This window comes from Artemia franciscana, chromosome 12, assembly GCF_032884065.1.
Source record: "Artemia franciscana chromosome 12, ASM3288406v1, whole genome shotgun sequence".
NCBI lineage: Eukaryota > Metazoa > Arthropoda > Branchiopoda > Anostraca > Artemiidae > Artemia > Artemia franciscana.
The window spans coordinates 25831698-25857234 of NC_088874.1; the positions used below are offsets into that span (position 1 = coordinate 25831698).

Consider the following 25537-nt stretch of genomic DNA (forward strand, 5'->3'; position numbering starts at 1 on the left):
CTAGGCTTTCGGAATTACTTATTAGTACTCTCGTCAATTATTAGAGAAAAATAATTTTTTCTCATGTGGCAGCACAGGTCATCAATTGCAACTTTCTCCATTATTGAATTGGTCACGTTTGTGGTTTTTGTGCGACCAAACTAAACTTGCTTTGCAAATTTATATCCAGGAAAAGCCCTCGACAAGGTTTCAGGTAGCTCCTTCATGATGTTGATTGGCAAATTATGATGGGCCACAAATCCACTTCAAATTCATTCTGCCCGTCTAATTTTCTGGTTACTCAAAAGTACGTCTTCATTTGCTTCCAGAACATCGCTATTAATCTGGTCTATGGAAACTGTAAAAAGAATCAAACACACTTTTTTCAAATGTGTAGATTGCTCAAATGGCACCTTATATAGAAACTACTTCCTGAGACGTCAATGTTACACAAAATGAAGCGCAGCTTCCCTGTAGGCCCTTTACTAATGTAATGTTTACCCTTGGGTTAAATATTCTAGTTAGATGTCAATGTTGTCTTGTCTAATTTCTTACTTCTGGCACTGTTCTTCGCTACTGAAGCTTTTCAACATTGAGGTTCTGCAACCGACTCTTCAGCAACTAAAGGTTTTATGTCTTGGGAATTGCTGCTATTAGCCTATTTGGAAATATGAAAAGTTGCTGATGTGGTATTAAAAATAATGTATATACTTAGGTGGTTGGGCCTTGTGGGCAGTTCAAGCCATACACAAAAACAAAAGTGGTGTAATGCATCACCAGGTATTTCAGATAATAATAAAGCACAGGTAGAAATTCCATAACAAGAAATCTTGAACAATCAAGTTATGCTTCAAGTGAACAATATCAAGGAAAAATTTAGCGGTGATTATGAGATTTCCAAGTTTCTGAAGGAAAAGACCAAGATTAAAAAATTAGAATTTGAGGTAAATCATGATAGAACAAAAATGACTATGTACCTACAAAATGATGAAGATGCCAAGGAATGTATGCAGATAGATAGAGTTGGAAATATGGCTGTTAGGACAGCAAGAATGCCAAAAAACATGCAGGGCATCATCAAAGGAATTTCTTGAATCCTGACTGATGAACAAATTAAAGAGAGCATTGACTCACCATTCCCGATTATTGAAACGTTGCGCCAAAAGAGATATAATCGGGACGATAGAAAGAAAGAAGTTTTTATATAAAATCTAAGAGTGTTGCAATACTACAAATGCCAACGTTATGGACAATTACAGAAAGACAGTAGAGCGAAAGAACCTACCTGCCTGAGATGCACAGGCAAGCATTTTTCAAAAGAATGCTCATTGAAACACAAAGGAATTAATGATCCAGCAAGGTAGTACTGTTATGCTAATTACAAGGGTGAACATTCAACTACATCCTCAGCATGTGCTATTAGAAGGGGAAACAGGGAAATATTAATGGTAGCAGAAAAGTATCAGATGGGATATAGTTGACCCAGAGTAGCATACAGAAGTTATAAACAGGTAGTGCAAAATGAAGCTTTTAGAACAATAAAACCAGAGCATAAGATTGTCAATAGAACAATGAGTCACTTAAGAGATGAAATTGTCAGGAATACTGCTAAAACAGTTGCAGTAGGACTACTATTATCTAAAGACATGTGAATATTGGATCTCTCCCACTAGATGAAAAAATCAGGAAGCTTCGCAGGTTAGTAAATCCAATGAAAATATGCAAGTTAGACATGAAACGTATTGCTGATGTGTGCCAAGTAGAGATGATGATAGGGTCAGGTGCACCAACACAACTATGAATATGAGAATGCTTTCTTGGAATGCATGTTCAGTTATAAAAGGAAAGAAAGACTTGCTTCTCATGAGTTGCCTAGAAAATGAAATTGATATATTTATTATTCAGGAAACGTTGTTGAAAACCCATATAAAATCAGAATTTCATGGGTAAAATATGATCAGAAAATATAGAATCCATACCAGTAAAGGAAGAGTGTTGATTGGAATCAAAAAGAATTTTTATTTTGCTGGAATTGAATTAGAATTGGATGAAGAAGTGGGGGAAAGGATGGTGGTTAAGGTATTTCTACCAGGATCAAAAGGATTGTATATTATTTATATATATAACCCTTCAGGATCTAATGGAATAATGGGCCAAATAATAGAGGAAGTATATAGAGAAATACCAGATTCAGATGACATTATGATTTTTGGAGATTTTAACGCCCGTAGTCATTAATGGTGCAGATGTAATTTGTTGCAATTTATTACATAAGATATAATAAAATGTATAAAAAAAAACTTAAAACTCTAGAAGAAAAAACAGAAAAACTACAATTCCTTTCGCTCCCTACGTCTTGACGTCCAGTCAAATTACTATATTGTACCACATTTTGTAAAATATACCAGGAAATTTGTGATTGTACCAGAATGTATATTTAGAGGTGAAATATACCAAAATAGTACAATTGTACTGCTGTTGGCAACACTCAGTCTTTCTTTGTGACCCAGAACTGTCTTTATTGTTTATTCAGAGTATTTATCTATTATAGCTACAACACTCCACAAGTGAAGTAGGTTAATCCTATTGAATCATACCTAAGCATGATAAAAATATAATACTTGAGAAACAAATTAGGGTTATATATTTGCACATTAGGAGAAAGGGGTGAAAAATATATTGGGTCTCCATGCAACGTGTTTTAAGTACATTTCTTCTTTATACTATTATTAAGTAGGAATGGTACTTCCTTGATATATGGTGCACACTCATGAAGAGAAGTTAGGTTAGTAAAAGTGAAATATACTAAAATATGGTGAAAATAATATACTTCCTAGTAATAAAATAATAGAAATTACAACAAAGAATTACAGGAGGGCTGGGGGTGCCCAGTCCATATATTATTAAATACAAAACCTAAACTTAACTAACCTAACCAAAATACCAGCAAAATATTTAATAAAAATATATCTACAATGTAGTTTGCAACCAATCCGAAGCTATTTGTCTGGTATACAGAATATGAAAGCCGGTTATTGTCTTATGATCGCGAATACATTCTCAAGTGTGTACTATATGACAAGGAAGTATCATGAGAACATAGTACTTCACACAGTCCAAATAGTCTACCTCAACCTCCCCAATGTACAAATATATAGCCCAAAATATATATTTTCTATCTATTCTTTCACTTGTCTCAAACTTGTTACGCTAAACTAAAAGAAACTAACGAAAGAAATTGGTTCTACAGTATGTCAATGAATGAAGTTTTCTTAAGAAATAAGCCCATATTTGCCATGCTTAGCTCTAGCTATCTAAATTCTGATCGTATTACATTGCTAATCCAGAAAATTTTTAATATTTGACCAGTGAACATCCTAAAATGTCATTTTTTGCTAAAATGTTTCAATCTTCTAACCTTAAAAACTGGAGATAGGTTTTTTGGCAGTTATAGGAAAAAGACGCCTTGTAAACCTCTTTCAAAGCGGACAGTTAAGATCGAATGCAATGAAAACAAAAAAATTCCATATAAATATTCATGCAAAATGACTTAGTTCGATAAGCACGGTACTCATATAAACATGTCATTCCCTTGCTTTGAAGAAACTTCTTTACTTACGACATGACTTTAATGAAAACTTCTTCACTAAAGCAAGACTTTAGTGAAGAACGAAATATTTTTTTTAATCCTCAGTTCGGAAATGTTTTGTTTTCTGTCTAAAATTCAAAAAATTGTTTTGTTTTGCCATCTTATATTTGAAATTTCTAATTTGTTTCACTTCTTTGCCCTTTTATGGGATTGTAACCAGGCACATGGGAATGTATTGTTTTGACTAAGAACTGTCGAGTTGGCAACCCTGCTCTTTTTAAAGGTGGATGAAGTAAGGACCAAAATGGCTGAAAGTTGATAAAGTAAGCTCTGAGATAATCTACCATCATTGTGATCAATGTATCAAGCCGTCTTCTCAAATGTTTTCTATAGAAATGAGGCATTGAGATTTTGATTTGACTTAGAGGTCGGCTGTCAAAACGAAATCGTTTAAATCACCAAATATGATATCTGATCCCTCAATCGACTTCCATCCATCAGGGAAACACAGCTGCATTGTCAAATAAATCATTGATTTCATTCTCCGATATTCTTTCGAAAAATTTCTTCATAGCTTCAAGCATCTCAATTGCATCGATGATGTTGATCTCCTCTTCTTCATGTTTTCTGTGGCTATCCTGATCTTATACACAATATTCTTCATAAACATGAGGTAGGTGATAAAGTCTAAAATACTATGCGAGTTTCAACAGATTTTTAAGGCAAACTGCTAAGCTTAAAGCCTAGTCATAGAAAACTCGGTTTAATTTAAACGACTTTTATTTAGCTAAAATAAATGACTTCACAAAAAGTAGGGGCTTGATCTGAACGACCAGAAAAAACGAAATCACAAACGAGCATAAACCGGTTTTAATGCTCTAGTTGCTACCAGTCCAGTCCTTTTGAACCTGGTTTAATTTAAACGACTCTATCTGAAAAAAAAATATATATGAAAGTAACGATTACACAATAAAAGAAAATGACTCTATTGTTTACATGTGAATTCAGTTTTTGGTATCTACAACTGAAGCTGAGTATTTTTTTACTGGGAAGTTTAAACTCGCAAGTCTGTCAAGGAGAAGGAAAATACAAACCACACTGTCTCTAATATGAGCATCTGGGACCTCAATAAGGTCAAAATAAACGACATTGGTAACTTCACGAAAATTCAGGGGGGAGGCAAATCACCCCTTACTTTAACCCCCACCCACCCTTCGGGCCACCCCTGTCTACACGATGGATTATGGTCAAGGCTTATGAATCCATACATACTATTCAGTTTTGAAAAATGTGTAGTGCTTATTTTCTCAGCAGCTTCATTTAGTTGTATAATCCAACTGAGATTTGAATGTAGCTAATCGATACGTCCATCAAAACGTCTTCAATAAAATCAGCTAGATGTACTTCTTCACCATGGATTTTATTCAGGTTAATAAGAGACGTGTATGCCTTTTTATTATGCATCTTCAAGTCCTATAAAAGAAAACAGTAAGGTATAAAGTAATATAACTGCTAAGCAACAAGAATATTTGACCATCCAACTGCATTAAATTCCTTTGAAACAAGTGCTTGTGGAGTTCAGCACTCCAATACCTTTTTCTTATAAGAATGTAGATAATAAACTAAAAGGACTTTAATATATCGGTCAGAAAGAGAAGGATGAGGTGAGGATTAAATATACAATATAAAAAATGTCACATCAGTTATCACAGAATTCGAAAAAAAGCATTATCTGATGAAGCAGTTTCTTTCTGAAAATAAATTTTCTAATATTTTCTAAGACATTCCAAATGAATTGTGAGTATTTTTCTAGTTAAAGTTGTCGGTTAACAATTTTTGTAAAAACACAAATTACCCTAAACCACACTCCTAGCGATAGGATAGCCCCATCCCTTAGAACGTAGATATGAGTTAATATCTCATATAAAATATGTAGACAATGTTCTGGTAGACCGCAAGCCTTAACCCTTGAAGAATGGGACAAAAGTGCCATGGTTGTGGCATTTACATATGGTGGAATTTACAAAAAACTAATTATATACTAGAAATAGCTTCTGGACGAGCCATCAAGCCTCTTTCTATCATATTTTGGTAAACCACTAGTCTTAGAAAAAAAGCAAAACGAAAAAGAGAGACGAATCAGTGTTACCTATGCAAAAAAGTGATTTTCCTTGGTATTCAAGGAGGGGGATTGTAATTTCCCTCTGCATGGTTTCCGAATTTGCTAATTCTGGTGGTACACTTTTCATTTCGATCCAACTCCATTTTCAAGGGGTTTCTGACTTTTCTTTCGAAATCACAATACATTTCATTTCACATTAAACTTTTACTTTTAAGACGGACCGAAATAATGGTTACTATTCCTGAATCAGTGTCAAATGATATTTTTTCTCAAAAGGCATTTTTTTAACATACCTTTAATTTTCCCTTACTATGGGCTGTGTTATTTTTTTTACTAGGATGTAGCTGCGACCACAATGCTTGGGTGGTAAGATCAAAAACTTTTTCTTAGCTATAAAGAGAATTCGAATTTTATATAATGATAATAAACCATCAGTGGACTTTTTCAACGGTCAGGAACCGGACCTCCCCCCCCTTTTCTTCCACCTCCAATACCTCTGACATCACCCAGATTATAATGCATGCTTACTTTTACATAGGAAAGGCCGTCCGTCTCTATTGAACTTCAAAGAAAAAATACGTCCAGGTAGATGCAAATAACATAACTAGATTTTGTAACTGAAAGCAAGGAACAGCATTAAAACTTAAAACGAACAGAAGTCATTCCATATATAATGGGGATCGCCCCATTCTCAATATCATGCTGTTTACGCTAAATTCTGATGTTTTGTTTAAATTACTTTGTACACTTTGAGTCACGTCTGAACACGAGTCGAAAAGAAACATGAGTTTCTTTTAAGTTCTATAAAAAAATTTAGTATATATACCGTGTTGAGCAGGGAACTGGCCCTTCATATATGTAATGATTCAGTTCAATTTAAATTTTAATGTTGTTCCTTACTATTAGTCATAAAACTTGTTTTTTTATATTTAATTTTCGATGGAAACAAAAAAAATTTGCTACATGTTTTCAATAGAAATTGCCTACAAATAGTTTTGGGGTAAACGGCTGACTGGCCATATTTAAACCAGTAAACTCTACGAAAAGTGTGGTTCAGTCCCGCTTCCTAGGGCTAAAATGAGAAAAAGGTTGATTAGGCTAGAACAGGTTCTGCGAATGAAGGATGACTCATTGTCAAAGATTGTAATCTTTGACCAGCCGGCTAGGACTAAATGAAAAATAGATCGTCCATGGTTGGGGTGTTAGGATGTCATAAAGAAATGTTTAAGGGAATAGGAGCTTCCTGGCGGGTTTAAAAGGGAAGCTTTGGAATAATTAGGGTGAAAGAGGAACGTGCATAACTGTGTTGGCCTCAGGCAGCCTGGTGCTGCAGTTAGTTGTTAGTAGTACCTGTATAAAAAATTTTAAATAACACCAGGAATTATGGCTTCCTCTCCATGGACAAACCCCTTCATTCAAGAAATATTCCTCAATGAAAAAATCCTCCCATGAATCCCCCCCCTACCCCAAAGTTGTATTTACGCTTTCCAATGGTCAATAGAAGCCTTCCCTCTGTGAATTTGGATGTAATTTTTTCATCAAAGACATATTTACAAGATCTTTCAACTATATTCAACAAACTGGCTATCTCAAACTTTTGATCAGACGATTTTGGGGGGAAAGGGGCGTGGGAGAGGGTCTAAATGTCCTCCGGTATGATTGGTCACTTAAAAGGCTCAAAATAACTTTTGATTTCTGATCAAATGAGCCCTCTTTTCATTTTTGGGATCACTGGTTTGATATGATAACCCCTGAGGAAAACAAACAAATAAACACGCATCTATTATCTTTTTTTCTGGCAAAAACTGCAAAACACCGCATTTTTCTGTAGGGCTTTTGGTATAATGAATCTGACGGTGTGATTCTGATTCGACCCACATTATATTTTGGAGGTGTTTCAGCATTTTTTCCAAACACGTGTAAATTTTCTCAGGCGCGTAATTTTTGATGGGTAACATCAATCTTTATGAATTTTAACTATTTTGCATAAGTATCAAAATTTGACCCTTTTGATGCATCTATTTTCATCAAGACTCCATTTTTTAGAATTCCGGTGACTATTGAGCCATATCAGCCCTTACATACTTTCAGTTCGTTACCACGAACTGTTTGATTTAAAGGAAGAAGTATAGTCTTTTTCACAGATATTGATTTAATTCAACTGAACCAAAAAATAACAAAGCCGTAACCAGTTTTCGTCATATTTTGTTTATCTTTTGGTAAAAAAAAAATTCTTTCTGGCAAAACTAACGAAAATCAAACATTGCTTATTTGTTTTTATTTATTTGGCACAAAATAGCTATAGAAAACTGACAATCGGCTAGATCTTGACATAACTGTCATCATTAAGCATTCTCTTTAAATTTTTATGCATAAGCTACATGGCTACATGGGGTATTGGCTTTTTGATGAATTATTTTCTTTTTCTTCCTGTCAATGTGTTCCCTTGTTGGATAGCTAAATATGGGGAAAAATAAGAATTAAAAATAAAAAAATAGGTCCATGAGGAATATAAATTGGGTTTGCTTCTGTGCCTGAGTTTGGTCAGTTCTTAAAATAACATTGCAGATTAGGAATTAACATAAATCTGAAGACAACTCCCGCTCATCTCGGTCCAAATTGCTCCAAACTATTATGAAACCATAAAAAAGTCCAAACACAATATAATAGATTTGATATTCTTATAATGTCTTGCAACTATAAATAAAGGCCATTGACAAAAAATTTTATTGGCAAAACTATTTTAATGTAGAAACAATGGCCAATATGAAAAATAAACTTGAACACAACCCCCGCTGATCTTGGTCCAACATGCTCCGGAATTGAAAAGAATTTTGTTTTCTATCCTTGCTCCTTGCAACATTAGACCTTTGTCTGTCTATTATTGGTATATAAAAAAATTAATAGCTGAACAAAATTCAACATCAGCTGAATCCATCTCGTAGAGGAATAATATTTAGAAAATCCTGCCCTCTATGTAAACCGGTCCTCTGTTAAATTGAATTAAAAAAAATTAACTGAAAGCAAGGACCGACATTAAATATTAAAACGAGCAAAAATATGCCGTATATGAAAGGCACAGTCACCTCCTCCACACCAGTGGTATCATTTAAGGAGACAAGGGAAAAGTTACCCCCCTATAATTTGGAAAAAAAGCTTTAATATACTAAGTAGCTTCAAACTGTTGCTTGTTTTAAGTGTTAAATTTGCTCTTTATTTTGAGCAGATAGTTTTCTTATCTTTTACTGACATATATTAATTAATTTATTTATTTAATTGATGCTTATTTTTAACATAAGTCAAACGAGAGAAATAGCGAGAAAAACTTCAACCTCCCCAGAGTCCTCATGGCAATTCGTTAATTGTTTGCATAGAGATAATGTTATTGAGAAAGGTATGTTTTGAGCTTTACTTTCCAAAAAGACGAAAGGCACTCACGTGCTCGTTTCAGAAAATTTTGAATAGAGTTTTGAACGAAATTAAAACACGTTATCTGTGCATGGATTGTCAAAAGGGCATAGCTCAGGAAAATTTGATCAAAATGGGCAGCCCTCCAGCGTCAGCACCTTCTGCCCAATTCTGCCTCGTTACCCAGGTCAGAGGCCTCGGTTCCCCCCACCTTACTTCAAACGACTCTGTGTAAGGGTTATTTTGCCATTTTTGGTTATTAGAGACTATGTGTATTTTGGGAAATGTGCTTAATTATTGAAAGTCTTAGCAAACAGTAGAACTAAAATTACTAAAAGAAAAAATGTGAATGTTTACTGAAACTTATGTGATGATCTCAATTTCTGGAAATTTCTATATTCTATTTACAAGATTTCCTTGTCTTATAATCTAAAGAAAAATAATCAAAAATGCTTAGTTGCCGGAATCTTGTTGGTAATACTTTATATTCGTTTAATGTCCACGCCTTTTAAAATTTATTTAGTCATCAGCATCAGTATTTTTTGTATTCAAACAAAATTTGCATATTTATTTTTTTGCTAAATGGCTTTCTCATAGTTTTGATCGAATGATTTTGGGAAAAATGGAGAGGGGGAAGAGGCCTAGTAGCCCCCCCCCCCCCCAAATTTTTTGGTTACATAAAAAGGCGACTAGAACATTTAATTTGTTACAAACGTTTTTATTAGTAAAAGATATACATAACTTACGAATTAGCTTACGTAACAAACTTTTGTAGAGGAAAAATATGATCGCATCACTTGATCCCTTTTGCATGCTACTTTCCAATAAAGGGACTAGCTTCATTTGAGTCATTGACAGGGACCACAACAGCTCCTTTTTGGCTGGTTTTCAGGGTAAATTTGTAGCCTTTTCTAGTTCAGACCATAAATTTTATTTTCCTTATTCATTATAGTTAAATGTTAGTATGAAAATAATTTTGCAGAGTTTCTAAAAAGAGCCTGAAGCCCTATGTAGTAAAAGCTTGCAAGGACAATAAAAAAACAGCCAAATTAGTGTCCCGGCTCTATTTGAACAAATATAAAGAACAAAGTAAAAGTATTTTTATTCCCTTCAGTGCCTGTGTCAATAGAGAACTACTACTACTACTAATAACTCACTGCAGCACCAAGCCGCCTGAGGCCAACACAGCTACGCACGCTCCTCCTCCAACCTAATCTATTTAAAGCCTCCCTCTTTACACCCTCCCAGGAAGTTCCCATTTCCTTTAAATCTTTATTTATGACATCCTCCTAACCCAGACAAGGACGACCTGCTTTCCGTGTAGCCCCAGACGGTTGGCCAAAAAGGACAATCTTCGGTAATCTGTCATCCTTCATCCGTAGAACGTGGCCTAGCCATCTCAACCTTTCTTTCATTATAGCCCCAGAAAGCGGGATTGAACCACACTTTTCGTACAACCTACTATTTGAAATACGGTCAGTTAGCCGGGTACCCAGAACAATCCGTAGGCAATTTCTCTGGAAAACATCTAGTAAATTTTCCTCTGCTTTTCGAAGTGCCCATGCTTCAGAGCCATATTTGACCACTGTCATCACTGTAGCTTCCAGTATTCTAATCTTGGTTTGTAGGCTTATCTTTCTATTCTTCCGAACTTTTTTTAACTGTGAAAAAACACCCTGAGGTTTAGCTATTCTACTTTTAACATCTTCACTGCTCCCACCATCTTTACTAACAATACTACCAAGGTAACTGAAGCTCCCAACCTGATCAATCTTTTCGTTACCTAATGTCACCTGATCATCTTCACTTATTCCTAGCCTTAATGACTTAGTCTTCTTAACATTAATTTTCAAGACTATTTTACCACCCAGAACTCGTAAAACCTCTAAAAATTCATTCGTTTTGCTCACACTTTCATCTAATATGCTTAAATCATCAGCATAATCTAAGTCCAGGAGCGTTCTTCCTCCCCATTTGATTCCATGGTCTCCAATTGCCTTTCCTGTGCTCCTTAAGACGAAGTCCATCAAAATGATCCATATAAAGGGGGATAGAACACAACCCTGTTTAACTCCTGATTTAATACAAAACCAGTTGCTAAACTCATTTCCTACCTTAACTGCAGCAGTATTATCCTCATACATAGCGCAGATCACTTTAATGTATTTTTCTGGTATACCATATAACGATAAGACCTTTGTTAACGCTGTTCTATCAACAGAATCGAAAGCTTGCTCATAATCGATAAAACTAAGGACCAAAGGTGTTTGACAACGAAGGGACTTCTCAATTATTAACCTAAGAGTGAAAACATGGTCGACACATCCTCTACCTTTCCTAAAACCGCATTGTTCTTCCCTTAAAACTTTGTCTACAGCATGTCTCAGTCTAAAGAGTATCATATTACTCAGTAATTTGCTATCTACAGAGACCAGACTAATTCCTCGATAATTACGACACCCACTCTTGTCACCTTTCTTATACAGTGGTTTAATTAAGGTTTTCCTAAAATCATTGGGTACTTCCCCTTTTTCAAAAATCATGTTCATAATCTTCAGTAGCTTATTCTTAACCTCAGAGCCACCATATTTAAGGAACTCATTAATCATACTATCAGCACCTGGGGCCTTATTATTTTTTAATCCTTCTAGTACTGTCGCTAATTCTTCTTCACTAAACAAATCTTCCTTCACATCCAAGGTATCACAAACTTTTTCATTTCCATCTATATCTTTTCCTGCAACTGTATCTCGGTTTAGCAAATTCTCAAAATGTTCCACCCATCTCTCTTTAACTCTTTCCTTATTACTAATTGTGGCCCCATTTCTATCTTTAACTGGGACTAGTCCGGATTGGCTATTTCACATCTCCTTAGTTCATATTTTGATGCTTTCTCCACTTTCTTTACATTCCTTTTGTTTTCATACGACCTATCACTCAGATAATTCTTATACAAACCCCTTCTACTCTCTGTTAAACCTAAAGCTTTTCCACTAATATTCCTAGTTGCTGTATTAGCACTCTTCCCTAGGACACCATCAGCAACTTCACAAATTGTTATTCTGAAATTATTCCATCCATCTTCCACATTGTCAAATTTTAAACCCTCAAGTTTAGTACTCAACTGTTCCTGGAATTTTTTCTCAAATTTTCATCCTGAAGTCTACCAACATCATAACTCTCCGGGAGGGAGTTACCCTTCCGAAATTTAAGCTTTAAATTAACCTTAGACACTACTAGATGGTGATCTTTACTTTTAACATCAATAACGGCACTCCTATACACCCTAGTATCTTGTATTGATCCTGCTAGTCTTCTGTTTAAAATAACATAATCAATAAGGTTTGCTGTCTTACCATCACGTGAATACCATGTCAACTTATGGGTCATTTTGTGACCAAACACCGTATTAGTTATAACAAGGTTGTTATACCTACAAAATTGCAAAAATCTATAGCCATTACTGTTTTCTTTTCCTACACCAAATTTACTAAGGCTAGGATACCATCTATCCCTATTTCTACCAACCTGGGCATTAAAATCTCCTTGCAAAAACACCATATTTCTACCTGGTACCCTGTCTATTTGCTCCTGTAACTGTAAGTAAAATTCATCTGAGTCACTAGTATCTCCATCAATTGATTCAATGGGGGCATATACTACTATAACTGATACCCTAAACTTTTTAGTCATAAAATGAGCAATTAGTATTCTATTAATAATACCTTCCCAGCCTAAACAAGACTTAGCAGCTTCTTTATTCATCATGAGCCCTACTCCCTGTCTATGTACCCCATCCTTCTTGCCTGAGTAAACAAATTCTATGTCACCCAATTTCATGCTTCCTACCCCTGGTATATGAGTTTCTGAAACTCCTAATAAATCCAGTTCAAACCGTCTGAATTCGTCAGTCAAAATGTCGATGTGATAGTCATTTTTTAACGTTGTAACATTCCAAGTTCCAATTTTCATGTTGTTTAAATCTTCGAAATTATTTTGGCCTCAAGAAAAGCAGTGATCCCGGATACCAGTGCAGGATGGGGACCAACATATCTTCTCAAGTCTACACCGAAGAGCTTAAGCCGGCTTAGAACCGGACAGCAAGAAGTCCCTGGGACCTCCAGGAAGTTGGAGGCTTTGTGCAATCCTGGGCCCATCTTGGTCACAACATGGTTTTCAGCACTTGGCGATGCTCTTCTATCAACAAGAGTCGAAATCCTGCACAGACAGTCCCAAGCCTATTACCTCCGACTCATTATATATTCATGCCTACAAATATTATGCTACTATGGGGAGGCAGCCCATAATAGATAAATTAGCTAGGAAGAGGTTTTTCAGCCCGAAAACGCCCATTAAAACAAACCAAGCCCAGAAAATTATCCAATAATCAGAATCCCGTACGAGTGCTGTGTTGTTTACTAGGCTATAATTTCCTCGAGGGGCGCCACTCCTCAAGTGGGAAAAATTGACCGCAAGTTTTCCAGCCTTACAGGTACCCCGAAAGGGTCGAGGCAGCCCTTTACAGAGGCCGTTGTCCATAAATCTGGATCTTACGCCCTGTCGCAGTTGTCCTCCTATAGAGGATCCTCCCACGATGGTGTTCTGCTTCACCATGCAATTTAACCCATTACTGAGAGAAGGTTTGTAACTCATCTGACGTGTGAACACGGCAGTTGGCCCTGCTGAGTGTACATTTGAGGAGCCTTCTTCCTCCTCGACCTGTAATCATGACCCCTAGGGGAGGGTTTCCCAGTTTCTATTATGGGCCCCACTGGGACAAGGTCCTACTTGGTCTAAGCCTCCTATGGAGCTACTCTACCTATCTGTAGGGCCTTCCCCTATCTGTTGTCCTCCACAAAAACCTAGCATGATTATCTAATAATTTTACTAACTAATGCAACTAATAAATAGTTGCAGTCAATTGCAACTTTACTTTAATTTAGACTATAAAGTAAAGGACAAAAATAACATATACAAGCTCTGTTGTCCTCTGCTAAAACCTAGCATGCAAACTAATAATTAACTAACTATTGCAACTAACTAATAATTGTAATAAAGTACAACTTTCCTTTTAATTTATAACCTAAAATAAAGAAAACAAAAAAAACTCTATTGTCCTCTACCAAAACCTAGCATGTTAACTAATAATTCACTAATAAATAGCCCATTTGGCCTGATTGCATCACCTCACAAGCCACACCTTACAGAAAATCAACACCTTATCTGATATATATATATTATATGAGAATTTAAATTAAGAAGGAAACTTATTAGAAACCCTGCTAGTACTGCAAAAGTAGACCTAAGTAGCCAATTAAGCCTGTTTGAAACATTTCACAAGCCAACACCCTATAGAAAACACCTTTGATAATTTAAATGAATAAGAAAACTTATTAGAAATTCTGCTGGTACTGCAAAAGTAGACCGAAGTAGCCCATTTAGCCTGCGCGAAACATCTCACAAGCCAACACCCAATAGAAAACACATTTCAGAATTTAAATGAAGAAGAAAACTTATTAAAGACTGCTAATACTGCAAAAGTAGACCTAAGTAGCCAATTTAGCCTGTTTGAAACATCTCACAAGCCAACACCCTATAGATAACACCTTTGAGAATTTAAATGAAGAAGAAAACTTATTAGAGGCTGCTAATACTGCAAAAGTAGACCTAAGTAGCCCATTTAGCCTGTTTGAAACATCTCACAAGCCAACACCCTATAGAAAACACCTTTGAGAATTTAAATGAAGAAGAAAACTTATTAGAGACTGCTAATGCTGCAAAAGTAGACCTAAGTAGCCTATTTAGCCTGTTTGAAACAACTCACAACCCAACACCCTATAGAAAACACCTTTGAGAATTTAAATGAAGAAGAAAACTTATTAAAGACTGCTAATACTGCTAAAGTAGACCTAAGTAGCCAATTTAGCCTGTTTGAAACATCTCACAAGCCAACACCCTATAGAAAACACCTTTGAGAATTTAAATGAAGAAGAAAACTTATTAGAGACTGCTAATGCTGCAAAAGTAGACCTAAGTAGCCTATTTAGCCTGTTTGAAACAACTCACAACCCAACACCCTATAGAAAACACCTTTGAGAATTTAAATGAAGAAAAAAACCTATTAGAGACTGCTAATACTGCAAAAGTAGACCTAAGTAGCCAATTTAGACAGTTTGAAACATCTCACAAGCCAACACCCTATAGAAAACACCTTTGATAATTTGAATGAATAAGAGAACTTATTAGAAATTCTGCTAATACTGCAAAAGTAGACCTAAGTAGCCCATTTAGCCTGTTTGAAGCATCTCACAAGCCAACACGCTATAGAAAACACCTATGAGAATCTAAATGAAGAAGAAAACTTATTAGAGACTGCTAATACTGCAAAAGTAGACCTAAGTAGCCAATTTAGCCTGTTTGAAACATCTCACAAGCCAACCCCCTATAGAAAACACCTTTGAGAATTTAAATGAGGAAGAAAACTTATTAGATACTGCTAATACTGCAAAAGTAGACCTAAGTAGCCTATTTAGCCTGTTTGAAACAACTCACAAGCCAACACCCTATAGAAAACACCTTTGAAAATTTAAATGAAGAAGAAAACTTATTAGAGAATGCTAATACTGCAAAAGTAGACCTAAGTAGCCAATTTAGCCAGTTTGAAACATCTCACAAGCCAACACCCTATAGGAAACACTTTTGAGAATTTAAATGAAGAAGAAAACTTATTAGAGACTGCCAATACTGCAAAAGTAGACCTAAGTAGCCCATTTTGCCTGTTTGAAACATCTCACAAGCCAACACCCTATAGAAAACACCTTTGAAAATTTAAATGAAGAAGAAAACTTATTAGAGACTGCTAATACTGCAAAAGTAGACCTAAGTAGCCAATTTAGCCTGTTTGAAACATCTCACAAGTCAACACCCTATAGAAAACACCTTTGAGAATTTAAATGAAGAAGAAAACTTATTAGAGACTGCTAATACTGCAAAAGTAGACCTAAGTAGCCAATTTAGCCTGTTTGAAACATCTCACAAGCCAATACCCTATAGAAAACACCTTTGAGAATTTAAATGAAGAAGAAAACTTATTAGAGACTGTTCATACTACAAAAGTAGACCAAAGTTGCCAATTTAGCCTGTTTGAAACATCTCACAAGCCAACGCCCTATAGAAAACACCTTTGAGAATTTAAATGAAGAAAAAAACTTATTAGAAACTGCTAATACTGCAAAAGTAAACCTAAGTAGCCCATTTAGCCTGTTTGAAACATCTCACAAGCCAACACCCTATAGAAAACACCTTTGAGAATTTAAATGAAGAAGAAAACTTATTAGGATCCCTGGTTTCCAAAATATGATTGTATTTCTTAAAACTAGAAGTTTTTTGGCGGCAAATTAAATGTTAATATTTAGATGACCTTGTTTTATAACTTAATAGTAATAAAATAAGAAAGAATGTCAAAATTTTTAGTGACCAAAATATATTTTACATATAGCTAAGTGCAGTAGAAAGGAAAGCCACTGGTAAGGACCCCCAAAGAACAATTTAAGGTTGTATTTATAGCCTTAAAATGTAGTAATTCTTATTACTTCACTTGTCCGCTTTCTCCTGGCTGCGTTATTTTCTAATAGTTTTTCTATCGTTACTTTCTTGATGGTCAAGCAATGGAGACTGCCTGAGCTGTTATCCCTGCCTTCATCTTAGTAGTTACTGCCCCCCCCCCTCTATTCGGCTTCTCTACTTAATTGATGAAATTCATAATTCTGCTCTAACAATTAAAGTAACGGGACACCGATGGTATTGATCCTATGAATACTCTGATTCTTATGATGTTCAGTTTGATTCATATAAGATCCCTTCAAATGAGGTTTCTACTGGCATATACCGCCTGCTCTATGTAGATTTCCATATACCAGTGGCTTAGATGGAGTTCGTCCGGAATGATGCAGACAATGTCTGTTGACCACGTACCTCTGGATATGGGGTTTCCCCTAACTAATCGCTCCGATCAGGGTGGCCTCAACCTCATGAGGTGGGTGGAGCCCACCCCAGGATTCTCAGTATCCAGGTAAATCCTGGCTCTAATCAGAATCCAGGCCTAGGGTCGGTTGGGCCTGCAACCCTCCACCTGAAATCGATTGCAATGAATAGCTTAGCAACTGCCTCGGATGACCGATCTTCTTTTATCCCATCACGACCCTTGCTCGCCCCTGGACTGAGAAGTGACCAGCGTTTGAATCTCCTTGACCATGGTGGCCTCCGGATTGCCACCTGGAATGTATTGACATTGAACTTTCCCGGAGCAAAGACGCTTCTGGCGATGGAACTGAAGCGATTCCGCATCTCTATTGCTGGAATAACAGAAACCCACCTAGTCGGGAATGGGACTGATCCCATAGGTGAGGGATACCACCTTCTATGGTCTGGACAGACAACGACTAGGAGAAATGGGGTCGGACTAGTACTTGATAACAAGTCCATAAAGTGTCTACTGTCATTTACTCCCGTCTCGGATAGAATAGCTAATGCTCGACTGAGTCATAAGCAAGGAAAAATGACAGTCCTTGTCTGCTATGCTCCGACAAATGAAGCCGACGACGAAGCAAAAGAAACTTTCTACTCTGCCCTGGCTAATGAACTGTCCAAGATATCCCCCCACGATATTGTCATCCTTTTGGGTGATATGAATGCAACAGTGAGCGACAACCACGACCTATGGCGGCAAGTCATCGGACCAGTTATTCCGGACCCTCTAAATGACAATGGGCTAAGGCTCCTTCAACTGTGCAGCATGCATAACCTTGTCATTACGAACACGCTGTTCGCAAGGAAGGATATCCAAAAATACACATGGTACAGCAACGACGGCCGTACCAAAAAAATGATCGACTATATCATTGTCTCACAGAGATGGAGATCCTCGATTAGTAACTGCAGGACGTACAGGTCAGCCGAGATTGGTAACACTGACCATCACCTCGTTGTAGCTAATATGCGACTGAGGCTCCAAGCCCAGCGCTCGCAACCTAGACCGACCAAGATTGATGTCTCTCGTCTCTCCGATCAAGAGATACGGTCCAAGTATGCCATTGATGTCTCGAACCGCTTCGACGCACTCCTGCCATTTGAAAGTTCTGAGGACGCATGGATCTCGTTTAAGAAGAATGTCCTGGAGTCAGCGACCGCAAATATTGGAAGGGCGAAGCGTGCTAAGAAAGCGTGGGTTCAGTTCGATACGCTTGACGTCATTGAGCAGAGACGCAAGGCAAGGCTTCTGGGCGACATGCCGACCTACAGGCACCTCAATGGTGTCCGCAACAAGCTGATACAGCGAGACAAGAAACTGTTTGTGGAAAGGAAGGCAAACGAGCTGGAGGGCGCAGCCATGAAAGGGGACGTCGGGAGCCTCTACAAGCACCTCCGTGACCTCACAAGCGACAAAGCCCCCTCAGTTGCATCTGTTGTCTCTGCGGACGGCCAGCCACTTAGTGACGAGGCCGCTCAGGTCAGTCGATGGAAAGACCACTTCTCAAGTCTCCTCAATGCCGATGCTGTAGCACAGACTGACCAGGACCACGCACGCCTAGCTGCCAGCACTCAGGAAGTGCCGTCAAACGAACCAGAGACTTCCTTCACGACAGCAGAAATCCACTCTGCTTTGAAACGTCTAAAGAATAACAAAGCGGCAGGCGTATGCGGAGTATCCGCTGAGCTCCTGAAGTATGCTGGACCGGCGATGTTACTTTGGCTGCAAATGCTGTTTTCCGTGGTGTGGCGCACAGAATGGGTCCCGAAGAACTGGCGACTTGGCATAATCCTGCCCCTTTGGAAGAGAAAGGGGAGCAAGAGCATCTGCTCTAATTACAGAGGTATAACCCTTCTCTCAGTCCCTGGAAAGCTCTTTGCCATGACCCTGCTAGACAGATGCACGAGTATCCTCCGAAGAAAAAGGAGAGTTCAGCAGGCCGGATTTATGCCAGGGAGGTCCACTGTCGAACAAATCTTCACTATGCGCCAGTTAATTGAGAAAACTAGAGAATTCAGGAGGAACGCATACGTGGCCTTCGTAGACTTCAAAGCTGCTTTTGACTCCGTCGATCGCAACTCTGTTTGGCTAATACTTAGATCGACGGGTCTACCTGATAAATACTGCAAGCTTTTTGAAAAGCTGTACGAAGAGACCGAGAGTTGCGTCCAAGTCAACGGAAAACGGAGCACGACATTCAATATCAAAATTGACGTTCGCCAAGGGTGTGCCGCCGCCCCGGAATCGTTCAATTGTGTGATAGACTATGTGATGACAAGAACTACAAATCGCCTGCCCTTTGGTCTGCAGTTTGGAGATCGCATTCTGACGGATGCGGACTTCGCAGACGATCTTGCTCTCGTTGCCGACTCAATCGACCAGCTGACCGACGCTCTGGAAGTCCTGAAGGAAGAGGCAGCAAAAGTGGGGCTGAAAATCAACTGGCTCAAAACTAAGATTATGGCAATTGAACCCCCAGGTCCAGTTTCGCACCCTGATACCATAACTGTCTGCGGAACACTTGTTGAAGTCGTTAAAAACTTCACTTACCTCGGCTCTGTGCTGTCCAATGATGGCTTCGTAGACGAAGAGGTATGCAGCCGAATATCGAAAGCCTCTTCCATCGTCGGTAGACTCAACAGTCTATGGAGAATGCCGCACATCTCAAGGCGTACGAAAATGCGAATCTATAACGCATCCGTAAGCTCCGTCCTGCTCTACGCGGCGGAAACCTGGCCCCTCAAATCAACCATCCTTAAAATGATAGACGTCTGTCAGACGAAACAGCTTCGCCGGATCGAGGGATTCCGGTGGGATGATTTTGTAAGCAACGCAAGGTTGCTTACTCTCACCTCCCAGGTGCCATTCTCCGTCCAGATAGCGCAGAGGTCTCTCAGATGGTTCGGACACCTCCTACGAATGCCGACATCAACGCCAGCCCGAATAGTGTACGACTTCGACCCAAAAGCCCATGGCTGGTCTCGCCCGAGGGGCAGACCTCGGACAAGGTGGAAAGACAGCCTCGACAAATTCTTGGTGATGGCCAACATTGCTGTCGACTAGGCTCCTCATTTAGCAGCAGACCGGTCCGCCTGGAGAAGTCAAGTTGCGAAGCTCTCTACGCCGCACCCCATGCGGCAGGAGCCTTAAGTCAAGTAAGTCAAGTTAGAATCAAGCTATCAGTCTAACGATTACTTCAGACGACATTCTACACTCATGGGTTATCCCATCTCTAGGTATCAAGATGGATGCAGTCCCAAGTCGACTTAATTAATCTAGACTTCTAGTAAATATACCCAAAGTATTTTACGGTCAATGTCCAGAAATTCGTGGCTCTGTACATAGTATTATACCTATTGTAATGGAAGCTTTTGCGAAAAGAGACTTTTTAAGGTGACTTGAGTGACAGATCTCACCGGGTGGCTGAAGGTCAAACGGTGGCCTCTTCAGCTCTCTTACGGTAACTACTCCCTATGAAATAGAGACTTAGTTTAATAATAAACATAGGGTTGTCAACTTTAAGAAGCCGAAGAGAGTCTCTTATTCCTCAAATAATACCGGTCCCTTGAGTTGTAATCTTCCTTGTCTCTATAATTCTTCTATGAGCTCTTATGACAACAGTTTTATTCCTTTATCAGCCTCATTCGGCTCCTTCTTCTAAGGGCTCCTCCAGTCAGACTAAGTTGAAAGACTCAGTTTCGATTTAAGTTGAAAATGGTAACAAATCTCTTCTGAGTATTTGATCCGACTTCCTCTTTTTATCCAATTGTTTAAGAATATTAGCTCCGCTAATATTTGTGATCATGTCTTTTTGATTGATCTCCTCGCGGCCTCAGTTTTAGCTAAGAGGATTCTAATAGGGATAAAGCAGGAGATGTCTCTCCTTGTAGGGCCAGCTAGATTTGGTGCTTATATCCTAGTTATCGGCCTTTTCTTATTTATTTCATTTAATTTTCTTATTGGGCTATTTCCCTATTTTTACTGCCACCAGACATTTAGAAGTCACTCTAAGACTTGCAGCCCCTCTCTGGATCTCTTTTATTATGTACGGTTGAGTAAAGGAAACTCTAGGTGCTCTAGTCCATCTTGCGCGGTTAGGGACACTAGTAATTGAAATTATCAGAAATATAATTGGAACTATTACATTCACTGTACGACTTACAGCTAATATGATTGCTGGCCACCTTCTTTTAACTCTTCTAAGAGCCCAGGGTACTCTAGCAAATATTTATATTACTACGGTTGTAATTTTTCACAAATTATTTCATCAATATTATAATTTTCGGTGGCTATTATTGAATCTTACGTCTTTTGTTATTTTAATGACTCTCTAGGCAAGAAAATAATGAAACAATTAATCACCCCTATGACTTGGCTAACTTTAGACCTTGGTCCTTAGCTACTGGTATAGAGGCCTTTGTAATAACTTAAGGACTTGTAAAATCTTTCCACTCTTTTCATTGCATACTGATTGATCACGGGATTGATTACAAACATCTTTATCTCATATCAATAACTACGAGATGTTTCATGAGAAGCTACTTTTCAAGGAATACACTCGACAAAGGTTGGATTTAGATTAAAATGTGGAATTATTCTTTTTATCATTTCTGAAGTTTTCTTCTTTGTCTGTTTCTTTTGAGAATTTTTTCATGAAAGTCTATCGCCGAGTATCGAAGTTGGAGCATTATGACCCCCAATTGGAATAAAGAGATTTAATCCATTCCAGGTCCCCCTACTTAATACAAGTATCCTTCTAGACTCGAAAGTTACAGTAACTTGAGCAGCTCACCATGCATTAATGGAGAATAACTTCAAGCAGTGTATCCAGGGGCTCTTAATTACTGTACTACTCGGCGTGTACTTCTCATTCCTCCAAGGATTGGAATACACAAAAGCTGCTTTTAATATTGCAGATAGAATCTATGGATCTACATCCTTTTTAGTTACAGGTTTTCATGGTTTACATATGCATATAGGCACTATTTTTTATGATCTGTATCTTACGCCATGCTAAGTGTTATTTTTCACCTCAACATCATTTCAGATTTGAAGCTGCAGCTTGGTATTGACACTTTGTTGATGTTGTATGATGATTTCTTTATATCTCTATCTATTGGTGAGGGGAGTAAGATCTTTCTAGTATAAAAATTATTCTTGACTTCCAATCAAAAGATCCTATTAGGGAAAGATAATTATTTTAATTTGATTGACAATTTATATACTTGTTTTTGTAATGCTGGCTCTGGGAGTGCTTGTTAATAAGAAAATATGATCGTGAAAAAGGCTCCTCATTTGAATGCGGGTTGGATCCTTTAAATTTCTCCAGCACCCTCTTTTCCATGCGATTTTTTGTTATCGCTCTAATCTTCCTTATTTTCGAAGTAGAGATCACCCTTCCCCTGCCCATAGTATTTTTAAATATATCCCACCTAAGAACCTGCCTAATTATTTTCTTTTCTTTCATTCTTGTTACAAAGAGAAATATCCTAAGAATATGTAATTCCAGCTCTTAGAATAGAATATTCGTCCCAACGACCATTGAATTAATACGTCCCCCATCTGGTTTCTTAAAATAGTAATTATTCCTCTAAAGGAAGAAATTTAATTTTTGTAAAATATGATTAACAAATAGAAGGCAATTCCGAATCTGTCCCAACCTAGCATTAGTCTTAACTCTTTTGATGATATGATCAACAAAACCATAGATGAGATAAATCCCAATATTATACGTATGAAACGACTTAAAAAATTTTCGTCACTTATATAGTAAGAAGAATAGATTATCAATTGAGAAGAGATGAGAAGAACTAAAACATGAATGACAATCCTAACTAATAGTCATTAACATTAACATAATATTCATTAACATTTATAGGCTTACGGTACAACGAAGACGTGTTTGCAGGAGTTAAGATGAAAATTATCGCTTTGTTCACTATTTTAATAAGGACATTTGCAGTCACGTCGCCAAGGGCTCTTCGAGAGATTTAAATTCCGGATGTGAGAATGAGTCTAAGGAAGAACTTAAAAATACGGAGACGAGTCAGATAGTGGAGCAGAAAACGAGTCCCGAAGACATTAGAACATCACCTGCATTGGATTTTGCGTTTTATAAAGAGTCATGAGACTTGGAATAAAATTCTGAAGATGAATTTGCTGAAAAAGATAACGATGAAGATAATCTTGATGAAAAAAGGACCTGTTGTATATTTGTTTGCTCTTATTATTTATTTAACTTCTATTCGATAAAAAAAGTTCGTGGTAACAAAGAGCGACCCGGCTCAATAGTAACCAAAACTTAAAAAAAAGGAATTTCGATAAAACAAAAAGAGCGAAATTCAGTTAAAACAAAGTACTTCGCCATTTATAGCTGAAAATGAGAATCAGAACGCGCCAAAAACAATTGAATAACAGAGAATTTTGCTGTTAAAGACATGCGACAGTGAGAATCTGAACGAGTCAAAAATGAATGTAAAGAAGAAAGAAAAATTACGGTTCAACAACGCCGTCGCGATCTTTGACACCAACAAACTATGGCACAAAGAGCAAAATCATTGGGACCTTTCAACGTTGTATGTATTCACTGTGAAGTCCTCCGTTTTCTCGAAAAAAGAGTAGCCAACAAAGATAATTCACTAGGAAATTGCAACATTGTTCATATCGAAAAATCGTACAAGAAAACAATAACAAATATTATTTAAACCAAAGAGCTTTCCTGTATCAGAGGAAACCCCGTAATCAGAGATTGCTAAAACATATCATATTCAGGACCAGGTAAGCAAAGGTGTAATCCAAATGAAGAACTTGGTTACATTTTGAAGCAAGTTATAATAATAATTAATCAGGAAAAAAAAAACAAACATAAAAAAAACAGTAGGGAATTTAAAGAATAATTTTACAATTGTTAAATTTTTACCCAGATGAAATAAATCAAAGATGGAGGTAAAGAAGAATATTTTATCAACTTTACCTCAGCGGGGGCAATCCGCCTTTAAACAGCAATAAAATCCAATAACCCTAACGTCATAAGGGAATTGTTAATATTTGGGGCCACCCAAACCTACAGAGAATTATTTAATAATTGTAATAATCAGACCTCTAGCATTTACCAAATTGTTAGCTATTTAATAGAAAAGTATTCTTGTAATCACCACCACAACACTATAATGAGTGGTAGACTAAAAATTCTTCAAAATATTACTGATTATGTATATCAGTAATAATAGGAGCCTTTGTATATCAGTAATAATAGGAGCCTCAGACTTAAACGGAGCGTTGAAAGAATTACCTTTACCTTAAAGCCTCAAAAAATACTTGGCATATTTAAAAACAAATATTTATGAATTTCCAGGAGCCAAAGTCAAAATCCAATTGGAAACAAACATATAATTATATGCATCAAATATTAAGATATAATTTAGATCCAAGATTTTTAATTTCAAAAAATCGTAAAAAAACAATAACAAATAATATTTAAAACCAATGAGCTTTCCTACATCAGAAGAAACCTCAATAAAGAAATCGTTAAAACACATAATATTTAGGACCAGGCACGAAAAAGTTTAATCCGATTGTATCAAACATAACAATCGTGGGAAGGTTATAAAAACGTAGTAAACAAGATCAAAAAACTATAATTCAATAACTTTGACATAAATCAAATATGGCACAATCAATACCCCAGCAGTTTCTTTATAGGAGAATCCCCTCTAAACCTGGCTATAAAAAGAAACAACCCTCATGCGATAAGAGAAATCTTAAGATTTGGAGCCAAATCAGAGCAAGATCTTTTTACAAACTGCTAAATCTTGATTAATTTTTATCACAAAGTATTAAAAATGATTTTACAGCACCCAAGAGTAAAAACATTTTTACAAGATAATCCGGAATGGTTCTAACAATATGAAGAATTTTTTTTGAACAAAATAGTAAGATTACGTACTGGAAAAAAATAAGAATATTAGATAAAAAAAAATCAAAATCAAGAAAGGGATAAAAAATGTAAACACTAAGAAAATCAATGCCTCAAGACACCTACCTAAACTCAGCCCATTTTATAATTCGGAAATTCAATATATATAAACTTAAACCATGAGAAATATATTTTACATGGCATTTGGACCTCTTCAGAATCCTAATGAATCGAAGGGGTGCAACTAAACCGAAACTCAAGATTTGGCAACAACGCGTTAAATGTTATCTTTGGCAAACTTCTATCGAAAAATAATTTCAACAAAACTTATCAATTAAAACTCCACCATTACAATATCCTCAAAGAAATAATAACAAACATGTTCAAATCAAACTATTTTCTCTGCAACATAAATGAGGATTATATCTTAACCTTTGAAGAACTGAGGAACTATTTAATAGCTACCCTAATTCTAACTATAAGACCAGTACCCCT

The 25537-nt window shown here is 37.0% G+C and overlaps 1 long non-coding RNA gene across 1 annotated transcript in view; it reads right to left on the minus strand.

The window, feature by feature from the left end:
- Positions 1-4330: 4330 nt before the first annotated feature.
- The window catches only part of LOC136033923 (uncharacterized), a 59122-nt gene continuing 37915 nt past the window's right edge, over positions 4331-25537 (minus strand). Inside the window, exon 2 of the long non-coding RNA XR_010619060.1 lies at positions 4331-5041. This is a non-coding gene — a long non-coding RNA (uncharacterized LOC136033923). The remainder of the gene's footprint in view (positions 5042-25537) is intronic.